Source organism: Barbus barbus (genome assembly GCF_936440315.1).
Source record: "Barbus barbus genome assembly, chromosome: 17".
Taxonomy (NCBI): domain Eukaryota; kingdom Metazoa; phylum Chordata; class Actinopteri; order Cypriniformes; family Cyprinidae; genus Barbus; species Barbus barbus.
The window spans coordinates 14,200,931-14,214,008 of NC_136745.1; positions in this window are offsets into that span (position 1 = coordinate 14,200,931).

Below are 13,078 nucleotides of genomic sequence, written 5' to 3' on the forward strand. Positions count from 1 at the left end.
GCTCTTCAATACTTTTCAAGTCTACTATATAATTTGACATTTTTTAGAGAACTTGCTGCGGTTATGCTAGGGTGTTGAGAGTGCTGGATGTTTGCTGGGATGTTTTGGTTTCTAGGTGGTTGCGAAATCAAAATATCCACCCAGAAGTCATTCTCTTCCCTAGATTTGACACAGTTTGCTTCTTAAATAAGTATCCGTGGGATTTTCCCACACTTTTAATTGTCTACAAGGCATTTACATTTATGGATCTGGCACATGCTTTGATCCAAAGTGACTTACATTGCATTCAATATATGCATTTTAATATCGGGATGACAAGAGGTACTAATGTGCACTATTTAGGTACTAATAAGTTTAGGGTTAGGATTATGGGAATTTTAAGGTTAGGGGGATTTGACTGATTTTAAGCTACCAACAGGTACCCTATAGGATTAAATAAGGTACAAAGGTGTACCTTTCGAAAAGGTACCACCATACTAACTACTTTTATACCTTTTTTCTCTCTTTGTGTGGGAATCAAACCCAAGACCTTGATGTTGTTATTGCCATGCTCTACCGTTTGAGCTACAGGTATACAGCAAAAATCGTTAGTTTGATATCTTAGAATATTTGAGGGTCCAAACCAAACATATTCATTCATAAATACATACATACATACATACATACATACATACAATGAATCTTTTGTTTTTCATCGTTTGATCTGAGATCTTTGTTCTCAACTTTAAAGAGCCAAGAGAGCTTCGAATGTTTGCACAGCAAATACCTGATCTTGCAAATTACAAGTAAATTGTTTTGAGAAAGATGAGATAGTATTACTCAAAACAATTAGTTGTCTTCACAATCTTTGGTAAATTAGCATATGAGGAATTATGGAAAGTAAATAAGTCTTGCATAATCAAATCCATTTAATAGTGTGTTCTTGTCTTTCAAGTATAAAGTAGGCCTACCTTCTGTCTTCCTCTGAGTTGCACTCAGTTTAAACTTTCACCAACTGTTTGCATGTCTTTAAAACTGATTTTTTTTTTTTGCTAAAATAACTTTTTCCTGAATTATTTGTACTTATAAAATTAATTAATTTGTAAAATGCAGGCCAGAATCTGTATGGTGAGATAACACGTTAAAGCCATTTGTTAGCTCCATGGCTCATTTAAGCTTTTCTTTTGAAGCGGACACTGTGGACAGAGTTAAAACAGTTAAGGGGATTTCACCTACATTAATTTTTTTATAATTTCTAATTTTTTTATAATTTTTAATTTCTCCTTAATCAGGGTAAAGAGTTTGTATGCAGAACCCAGTGGTTCATTTGCACCTCCCAGCATTTGTAAAGCCTTTTTTTTTGTCTAAGTTGCCTGTGCATGAAAGCAAGGATGTTCCTGTGGGTCTATAGGGCATTCAGTTTATCAAAGGAAACACCCAAAATATACTCTGTTTGAAGGTATGAAAAACAGGAAGCGGTTTATAGTTCATGTTTTATTGAGAGATTTAATTGTACTGTGTTTTACAGAGGAATAAGTTTACCTCATAACAGTGGAAATGGTTCTGGCTCTATAAACATAAAAGGGATACTGTGCTTTATCTGTCAGTGAATTTAAGCCAAAGAATTAAAATGCGTGTTAGAGAACAGTTGCCATAACAATAGGTATTGCATAGCCTGTAGAAATATGCACAAAGAAGCAACATAAGCTTGGTTTCAAAACCTAATAGTGCACTTCTTTGCTGTCTACTGTCTATAAGGGCAGTTCCCTTCTAAAACAGCATCCTAACCAACATGGAACCTCAAAATACACTGATTTGAATTGAAATGCTCTACATAGGCAGCAACTCTATGCAACTGTTGTGGTCCATACAAAAAAACCCCTGCAAATTTGTCACTCATAATTGACTCAATTTTTATGTTTGAGCATGTTACTAAAGTAATCTTGTGCAGCACGAATATATATATACAATACACAGACTGAAAAAAAAAAAATGGCGTAGAAATATTTTTCACTCAGAAATTGCAAATAAATTTCATAAACAATTATAAAAAACAGGTTGAACTAAACATGGAATTTTAAAGCATAGAAAAACTCAAACAGTTTATTAAAATTTCAGTAAAAAGTGAAATTGTTCTTTTAAAATGTAATCTAATAATTTTTGTTTTACTCAGAAAAACAACAACATTGTATCACACAAATATGAGAACAATTTTATATAAATTTTATTTTATTACAATGATATATACATATAGTATTATTAAAATATAAATTTAAATATTTGAATGTAAATGCAATGCAAAGTGATCCATCTTAATGATACTTTGTGTTTTTAATTGAAGACTGAATACACACACAGTATATTGGATTATTAAATATACATTTAAATATTTAGATATGATTGTACAAATTTTAAAATAAAATGCTGTTGGTACTTGGTGTATTTGTTTAATTGAAATATATTTGTAAAATTAAATATACAAACTGTACATAGCTCACACTAGTGACCTCAAACAATAAGCATACATTTGTCTCTCTGCTGGTTTAATTTGCCTACAAAAGTGTTTCATCAGGTCTTTCAGGATTTTCTTGGTGGTGAGTGACATGGTTGTGTAAATGTTAAAAGGATTTGCATTTCAATGTATCAGTGGCATGTAGAACTAACACTGTGATTTATTAGGGTCTGAGATGGTGACAAAGTAAATGCTTCACAGATGGACTGTAAATTAAGAGCTAAGTGGATCGTATTAGCTGTAATAGACTGAAAATTGTGCTTGGAGTTGAGTTTCTCATTTTAAAGGCACTGTTTATTTTGCTGCAGTCTCAGGTGTTGCTTCTCTGACAGCTGCGGATGTTGGAAATGAAGTAAGTTTTTATTACCATCCCTTCTGCACTACATCTTTAGGAGTGCTGTCTTTATATCCCTCTACAATCACAGCTGTGAATCGAACACTGTCTACCATACTATCACTTAATACACCATAAAATGTTCATAAAAGTCAGCATTCAGCTGGTTTATGTAAGGGTCGGCCGAAGTGCTCTGCACACCTGCTATGGCTTCATACATATAAAAGAACGAGAACTATGGCTGAAAACATGCCACTGTCTAGTTGTTGTTGTTTTTTAAAAGTGAGAGTAATTGAATATTTATTTTAAAGGCTTTATTTCATCGGAGAGTGTGATCTTTTTCAGGTTGTGTTTTATATTTGCGATAGCATAAACCGTGTTTGAATATATTCAGCATAGATTTTGTCTGGGCAGGCATTCAAGTCAAGTCACTCAAACTGAGGGTAACTGGAGACAGTCGCTGTCTTGATATCCATACTTCATCGATACATATCAATCTTTAAAGCCATGCAGTGGCAGGTCACGAGAGGCCACGGGTCTAATTTGTTTTGCAGCATCTTCACTAAATACTATAAAAGGACACGGAGGGGAGAAAAATGAACTCCGTCAGGAAGCTGTATAAAATTTCTCTGACACACTCAACCTTCGCGCTTGTAAGTGTATTGCTATTTCCTGTTGATATTTGATTCCCCCAGAATCTATCTGGGATGCCTTCTCTCAGTCAAATCTGAGCAGATCTTTTACAGATACATCATTAATCAACTTCAATCCAGTACATAGAATCTGAATACCGCTGAACTTGATGGATGCTTGACATTCAGAACAGCCGTGCACGTCTGCTATGAAATACAGCAGTTAGCAACATTTCTTTGTTATTGCAATGCAGGTCTTGTGCATCTGAGTGAAGCTTTATTTACAAGATGATCTGTAGATCATTTTCATGACAAAACCCTGAACAAAAAGAAAGCGATATTAAATCCTATTATTGCAATAGTTACTTAAAAACTTTTTGACTGAAAAGATCAATATATGGTTATTCGTTAGCATTCCCATTCATCTCAGATGCAGTTGATGCAAGACCCCATCCCCCACCTCCAAAACAACTAAGCAAAACACAAATGAACCACAAAAGTAGTAAAGCAACACAAACTTTCAAAATAAGAGACCTGTAACGGGGTGTAAATATAGAAAAAAAGTTTGTTTGTTTATTTATTTGGTTAGAAAATATTGTAAAAACAGTAATATTGTGAAATATTATTGTGATTTAAAGTAATGTTTTCTATTTAATATTTTTTCAAATGTAATTTATTCCTGTGAAGGCAAATTGTCAGAATTCCCAGCAACCAATATTCAGTGTCACATGATCCTTCAGAAATCATCCTAATAATATCTTTTTCAGGATTCTTTGATGAATATAAAGTTCAAAAGAACAGTATTTGTTTGAAATATCACTATTTTGCAAGAATGTAAAATTTGAGCTGTCACTGATCATTTTAATGTACCTTGCAAGTATTAATTTCTTTAAATAAAAAACAACAACATTTAAACAATAATAATACATTGTGCATGATTTCATTGTAGCAAAAAGGGTCAATTTGTATTTTATGTTGACTTCAATGATTGTTAGAAACTACTGCAAAAAATCACAGTCAGAGACTGTGTAACACAAATGACATTACAAGTGAGTCACAATCAAATCAATGATGGATGAAATTTATTTCACGCCCTACATTACTTCTTGTTATACATGTCCTTTTTCACTATAATATACTTCATATTATGAAGGTAAAATAGGTTGCAAAGTTTGAAAGGGCTTTTCTTTTTCCCCTGTTATGTTGGCCTGCTATCTTGGAAGTCTTTGTTGAATCCAGTTTGTGTAATTTTCCAATTCCATCTTTTTATCATTTCAAGTATCAAGCAGCACAAGCGTTGGGTTCATTCACTCATTCATGTGCTCCACAAGAGAGATCGTCTTGGTTTAAAATGATCTGTGCTATATTATCATTTCACAGTTCTGGGCAATTGTAGCATCCAGTGGTTAATGTATTTCAGTGCCTTATTTCTAAGTGAAGAGAGATTGATCGGGAGGATGTTTTGCTGATGGAGAGCTTCAGAAGATGAAAGGAATCTCTGAGTACCACTGCAATGGCTCCTTGAACTATTTTTACGGACTTGTTTTCAACAATTGCAGCAAAGGAAGAACAACACGAGCATGAGCGCTCTTTAAAAATTGCTGGGGGATGCAGTTTCCCCCGTCTGATATCAACGTCTGAATCTGATTATGGTGAGATACTGCAGCTTTTACTGTACCATCTAAACCCTCGCAAATTTTAAGGAAATATACTAAATATATTTTGAAGTGAAAGAGAGCCCAAGGAAATAAATTGCATCACTGAAATGTAATAATGTAGCTGCTGAAACAGCACCACTTGGGGCCTCTTTGTGTTTTTAAACTTATTATCAGAGTCATTATTGTTTACTCTTTACTGTTTAGCACCTGTGACTGCCCTGACAACAATGAAAGATTATACTGCATGCTGTAAGGTTTTAGGAAGCTCAGCTGCCTTTTATTTCCTCTCTCAGTTTACTGATGTAATGTATCTCCTTTACAAGATTTCTCCAGCATGTTCATTAAAGACAGGCTTTTGATTTACGTGACAGGCATCTGGATATTAAGTCCCTGTGGCATGACATGCTCTTGTTTATCTGGATTAAGATGACTTCGAATGATGAAAAAGAGTAATAGACTTTATAATGGTTGCCTTGAAGGGTTTAGAGGGGGACAATGGCACTAGCATTAGCAAACCAATATTGACAACACGACATTAGGGGTGGCTGGCATGACATTTTAAGCAGTGACAGTGGTGTGACATTCTGGATACTGGCGCATTTGTTTAACTCTCATATGTATAGGATGCATTTGGGTGAGTTAATGAACCTGTTGCAAATATTTAGGTCTAAATTTAGGATTTATTGCATATAAAATATAAATATTTTGATTACACATTTTCAACATAAATTAATAAATATTAATGTGATACATATTTGTGAGTTATACATGAAATAAATTTTATGTAGCATTTCTGTGAAACCAATATTTTTACCATTTTACCATACCATATTTTTTAAAATGAAAACAAATAGATTAAACTGTAATGAATCATTAAACCAAATTAATTAAAATTGTATATGCAATTCAAATACATAAATCTTAAATTTAGGCCTGTATATTTTTTGACTGAAGCAAAGCTTCATTCACTGTTTGACATTAATTGACTGTTTTGGTGCTTAGCTATGATTGGATTACACTTTTTTTGTTTCTTGATTTTGCTTCTTCAGAAATATTATTAGTGCATTTACATTACTAACCTATTTTCTAGCTAATTTTTAATATTTATTATTTCAAATATTTTTTAAGATTTGTCATTTGAATAATATCTGAAAGTGTTTTTATTGTATAAGTTGTGTAGTGTTTTTATATTTACTTTAAATAGTTCATTTATCACCACAATGCACTTTTTTTCTGTCTAAATTTCCTTATCTTTGATGAAATGGGGGGGGGGGGGGGGGGGGGGGGGGTAATACTAACAGATAACTTTCTCCAGCTATTATTTGAACATAAATCTAATAAAGAATCAAAGCAAACAGGATGATTTAAAGCACAAGAGTTACAGCGTCCAGCTGTACGATCACTCTGGGTAGATAAAGTCAGCGCATGAGTTCAACCAGACAGGCCAATAACGTTCCTGTCCAATTGCACTGGCTCATGAGTTTTGATTTAAGACAATGACAGCGATAAGGAAGTTTGAAAAGAACTAACTCTGCACCTGAGATATGATTCAAACCTAAACGGAGTCATAACACAAAACAAAGAAGTGAGAAGGAATTATGACCTCTCTGTTTCTTACAGTAAATATACGAGATTAGAGAAATCTCCCAATACAATTTTTTTCTTTTCGAAACAAAAGAGAAACAACAAAACTGCCATGACTTCACAGTAGTCCTTGTTTGTGCCGTTTGGCTGGTAGACTTATTTGCTGTAAATGTCACTTGGGACAAGGCGTGACAAAATAATGACAGGCTTTTTTCAAAGAGACCAATTTCCCAGAATTGAATGAGCAGGATGTGTGGAGCGTACAATATCTGCACTTGTCACTAGATTGGGCTTTCTGTCGATATCCATCTGACATGTCTCTGGAAATGTGGTCAGATAAATGGACAGGGTCCAAGAAGAGAAAAAATATGAAAGCTGCAAAAAGAATTGTGCGAGCCAAACTATAAAGAACAGGAGTGATGTACAGAAGGTCGCCTTCCTTTTGGTCCATCTCTGATCTGGCATATTGAATATTGAATTTTTCTTTTGCTGCTCATAGAATGTAATTTGTACATGCTGGTTAATTATTCCCTTTAGTTAGGAGATCATTGGCCTGCCATATTCAAACAAATTCGGAGGTCTCTTGACACTACAACAGTTGGATTTAGCTTGGGAAGTATTCTTTGTGGTTTTATGACATCTCTGTTTTCATTCTGAAGTGTTGATGCGACAGGCTTTGAGTGGATATGACAGAATCAGATAGATTTTAATTAGCGGTTACCTTGTCAAGCCTTTTTGCACCACATGCACACTGCCAGAGTTTCAAAATCTTATTTGAGATAAAGGAATAGTTCATCCAAAAATGACTGTTCTATCATCATTTACTCACCCTCATGCCTTTCATAACCTGCATGACTGACTTTCTTCTGTTTTACACACCCAAAAAAAGAACGTTTGATGAATATCATTGTCACTGTTGTCAATATAATAAAAGTGAAAGTGCCACTTGAGAGCAATATTTCAAGTCTTCGTTCGAGAAACAGACTGAAATCTGATAAAATCTTATATTTACTGAAATATACATAGATCTGTGAGAAAAGCAAAACATTGATAGAAGAAGTGATGCCTTGAAATAATCTCTCTTTTGAGTTGGATCTATTCAATGAGTGATTTGATCTGGTTTGAATGGTTTATTCATGAATCGGACTCTTGTTTTTTGCGTCACGAGAAAGATTATGAGTGAATAACAGCTTAAATTTTGCTCTGTTCCTCTGACAAAGCTTTCATACGGCTTTAGAAGACTTGGCATATACAACAAGCAATGCCATAGAAGAACCATTTTTGGTTCCACAAAGAACCATTCAATCAAAGATTCTTTAAAGAACCATCTCTTCCTTACCTTTTTATAATCTGAAGAACCTTCTTTTACCACAAATAACCTTTTGTGAAACAGAAAGGTTCTTCAGATGTTAAAGATTCTTTATGGAACCATTTAGACAAAAAGGTTCTTCTATGGCATCGTGAAGCACCTTTATTTTTAAGAGTGTATAGTAGTGTATGACTAGTATGGGCCACTTTTATGGTTTCTTTGTGTCCTTTTTTGAAGCTTGAAAGCAGCAATTCCCATTCATTGTAATTGCATGGGAAAAATAGCCAGTATGTTCTTCAAAATTCTCCTTTTGTATTCCATAGCAGAAAGATATCATACGGGTTCTGAACGACATATGGAAAGGATAACAGAATGTTTCAATCTTGAGTGAACTGTGCCTTTAAGATCACAGTTCAAGCACGTGAACTAATATCTGAGAAGGCATTGAACAGGCATGAAGCATCATTCTTTTTTTCAACTTTGAGTCATCAAAAGAGTCATCCCAAGAAGCCCGACAGCCGTAGAATCAATCTGACAGCAGCAATACTGTGAATTTGCTTATTCAGGATAACAGGCCTGTTTTTTTTCCAGCAGTGCCTGGCTTGTAAACCAGAATGGAGAACCAAACACATGTTACTATTTCATAAAGCTGATAGAGAACTCTAGAAACTGTTTTTCCTCAAGCACACATAGCCGTGACACCAAATCCAAGGACAAAGTAAACAAACTCACCAGTGTGCCAATGATTTTACACGAGCTAAAAGCATTCACACATGACTTAATTCAAAGAAACAAGGACCTGCTGCCAGAGGTGGAAAGTAATGAATTACATTTACTCGCGTTACTGTAATTGAGTAGCTTTTTTATGTTCTTCTATACTTTTTAAAGTAATTTTTTAAATCTGTTATTTTACTTTTATTCAAGTATATTTTGTTTGAAGTATTGTACTTCGCTACATTTTAAAACACATTAAAAACCAGACAGACAGACAAACAGACAGACAGATGATAGATAGATAGATAGATAGATAGATAGATAGATAGATAGATAGATAGATAGATAGATAGATAGATAGATAGATAGATAGATAGATAGACAGACAGACAGACAGACAAACAGACAGACAGATGATAGATAGATAGATAGATAGATAGATAGATAGATAGATAGATAGATAGATAGATAGATAGATAGATAGACAGACAGACAGACAGACAGACAGACAGATGATAGATAGATAGACAGACAGACAGACAGACAGACAGACAGACAGATGATAGATAGATAGATAGATAGATAGATAGATAGATAGATAGATAGACAGACAGACAGACAGACAGACAGACAGACAGACAGACAGACAGACAGACAATAGATAGATAGATAGACAGACAGACAGACAGACAGACAGACAGACAGACAGATGATAGATAGATAGACAGACAGACAGACAGATGATAGATAGATAGATAGATAGATAGATAGATAGATAGATAGATAGATAGATAGACAGACAGACAGACAGACAGACAGACAGACAGACAGACAGACAGACAGACAGACAGACGATAGATGGATGGATGGATGGATGGATGGATGGATGGATGGATGGATGGATGGATAGATAGATAGACAGATAGAGTTAGATTGATAGATAGGTAGAGTTAGATCGATAGATAGATAGATAGATAGATAGATAGATAGATAGATAGATAGATAGATAGATAGATAGATAGATAGATAGATAGATAGATAGATAGATAGATAGATAGATAGATAGATAGAGTTGTATATATATATACTGTAGATAGATAGATTAGAAATATTAGATAGATGAGTTTGAATGAGTTTGAATGTTTTAGAAATAGTACATAGAAGGGAAGCTTGATTGAGCCTTAAAGGATTCTGGGAGTTTAAGTTTGACTTTTGACAGTTCTAGGAGGAGTTAGAGTTGATAATTTTAGTCTCAGAAGAATAAGAATAAGAAGAAGTAGTAGTTTAAATACAATTTCAGTAAGTTAATTACCAGCAGGGTGTGTGATATATATCATCTGCAATAATATCGTAATTATTGTTTTAATGATGTATGATTTGACATTATCAGTATTATGCCAAAAACCAAACAAAACACTCCTACAGAGTGCTGTGAAGTAGATTAGACCAGTGTGTGCGCATTTAGAGTGCATTCTTTCACTGCATGATTCAGTCTGTTAAAATGCATTTAAAATGATCACAAAATTAAAGATATAGGGGCAGACAATGTATATATTTATTTCATTTCATATAGTAAATCAATATCACACGAAGAGTGCCGTTTTTTTCTCTCCAAAAATCAGCATGATTACATATAAAACATTTTTTACAACAGGCCAATAAACAAGAGGTTAATTAAGAGACTTGCCTTTTAGTCACCATGTTGCTTGTTTTTGCTCTATTTCGACAACAAAAATAATTCCAAACACAGCCACCATAGCACAATTTTGGTCTTTGAGCAACATGACTGTGTTTAGTTCCTGAATGAATCTACTGATTAAATGATTCGGTTCAATCGCAATGACTCACTTATTAACACCTACTGGCGGTTTTAATTTATCATTTAAAGTATCTTTTATAATTTAAATAATTTAAAATATCAGTATTCAATGTTTTATGTCTTATAGACTATATCAAAACATTATTTCTGCATTTGTAGCTGCAGATTAAATGCATTCATGTCCTTAAGTAAACAGTGTGTAAATACTGTATGTCTAAATGCCACTTCAGATACAGCTTCTGTTTTCTCTGCATTGCAAAGATGAATTTTGTTGATACTGATTTAATTTGCCTGGTAGCAGCCCAAATGTCTTATTATTCTAAATAACTGATTCCTTTAATTAAAAACAACTAGTTAGAGATTTATAGGCCTATCCCAGGGGTGTCAAACTCAGTTCCTGGAGGGTTGCAGCCCTGCAGAGTTTAGTTCTAACCCTGCTCCAACACACGTACCCTGTAGTTTTCAAATAAGCCTAAATGATTAGATTAGCTGGATCAGATGTGTTTAATTAGGGTTATATCTAAACTGTGCAGGGCTGTGGTCCTCCAGGAGCTGAGTTTGACAACCTTGACCAGTTTTGCCCCCTCCCGCAGTTAAAATGTAACGAAGTAATTTTTACTCTGAGTACATTTTAAATTAGGTACTTTTTACTTTTACTTGAGTAGATTTTTAGACTGGTACTTTTACTTGTATTTAAGTAAAATTTCATTAATGTAATGGTACTTTTACTTGAGTAGAATATTTTCGTACTCTTTCCACCTCTGCCTGCTGCTAAACTAAATGCATAACTGTCTATTCTAAGTTTCTTTTGTTTTATTCTCTGTCTTTCAACACACTTTATCACGCTGGTTCCTAAAGCCCTTCCTTTCCCAGTCAGTGGATGTGAATGCTGCAAACTCATAAAACATTCAACATCACTCAAGGTCTATGCCCGCACTTACACAATAGGATTGTTTAGAAAACAAAGCAACACTGTCTTGGAACCTATAGTGCAGGAAATACGTATTTTTTTCAACCGGAGAGAGTGTATAGAATACAGAAAAAGAGCTTCTACAAGCTTGCATGCTTTTTTTTCCACAGGACAATTTCAGAAAAGCAAGCAAACCGAAGCAACCGTCTTCAGTTGAGTTTTGCTTATTAAAGCATATTCAGTTGTTCGAGGAACCTCTAAAAATAAAATATGCCTCTATTTTTTTTCCCCAAGGTCTATGCTTGCTCAAGAATTGGACTATTCTGCTGGAGTATCATTCTAGTATAAAACCAATACCTCAACCTATCCAGAAACACATGGTAAATACTAAAACGCTATGTTAACTTTCTAGGTTTCTGAACAGTTTCAGGGAGGCCGACATAAACACCATAAATTTAGTATCAGCTCATGAAGACATTTACGTCTTTTGTGCCAAAAGACACTTTCTGTCATTACTGTAATCCTATTGCAAAAACACGAGGAGGCACAGCGACTAGAGAATTGGATTCACATGCAGTAACAATCGACTGTCAGTACTCTTACTTTCCCCTCACACACACATATACACAAACATGTGTGTCTTTACCCACTGATTTGGGCAAGGAACTGTCACCAAACCTGTTCCTGCTTAAGCGTTGACATGTTGTGTTACATTTTCTATGCGTTGTGATGTCACCGCTTGGAGTGTGAAAGATCCCAATGAAGTTCTTGCAGGCGACGCGTCTTGAGCACTTGACATTTTTATTCTGTCTCTCTCAGAAGTTACTGTCACAAATGAGCATGTGTGTTTCAGAGAAAGGCACCTTTTTTGTCTGTTCACAGGAGGTAGGGTGATGCTGCTGTCTTTAACTGCAGAAAAAAAATCACCCAAATGTAGAGGAAAAGATAGGAAGAAATAGAGGTGTATTTTTTTTCGTATTCTGCCCTATAATTGAAAATCTGATTAATCCAGTGATTCTCAACCAGGCACGTGCACCCCAGGGGGTACTTGAAGAGATTTTGTTTGTTGGTTTTGTTAAACCTATAAAACAGAAATTATAACCTGCAGTAAAAGAGAGAGAAAGAGAGAGAGAGAGAGAGAGAGAGAGAGAGAGAGAGAGAGAGAGAGAGAGAGAGAGAAAGGGCTGTGAAATAATATATCATTATTTTTATTATAATAATATAATAGTATAATAATTATTTTAATATTTTCTGTTTTTACTTTCATTTTACTTTGTTGTGTGTTTTTGTACTTTTTATGTTTATTTAAATGTTTGTTATTTTTATTTATTGGTTTTAGTTTTAGTTTTTGTTATTTTAGTAGTTTAAATAAAAATGTGAAATGTTAATGGCAACTGGCTGAAATAAAATACATTTATTTAATTTTTAAATATTTTATTTTATTTCAGTTAACATTTTTTTCAAGTGTGTGTGTGTATATATGTGTGTGTCTGTGTGTGTGTGTGCTTGTGTGTCTGCATAACAATGAACGATAAAATTATATTTTTTATGTTTAAAAGGGAATCATTTTAATATTATATCATTTGCATTATTAATGATTGTGCATAGTATATAAATATTTAGTGTG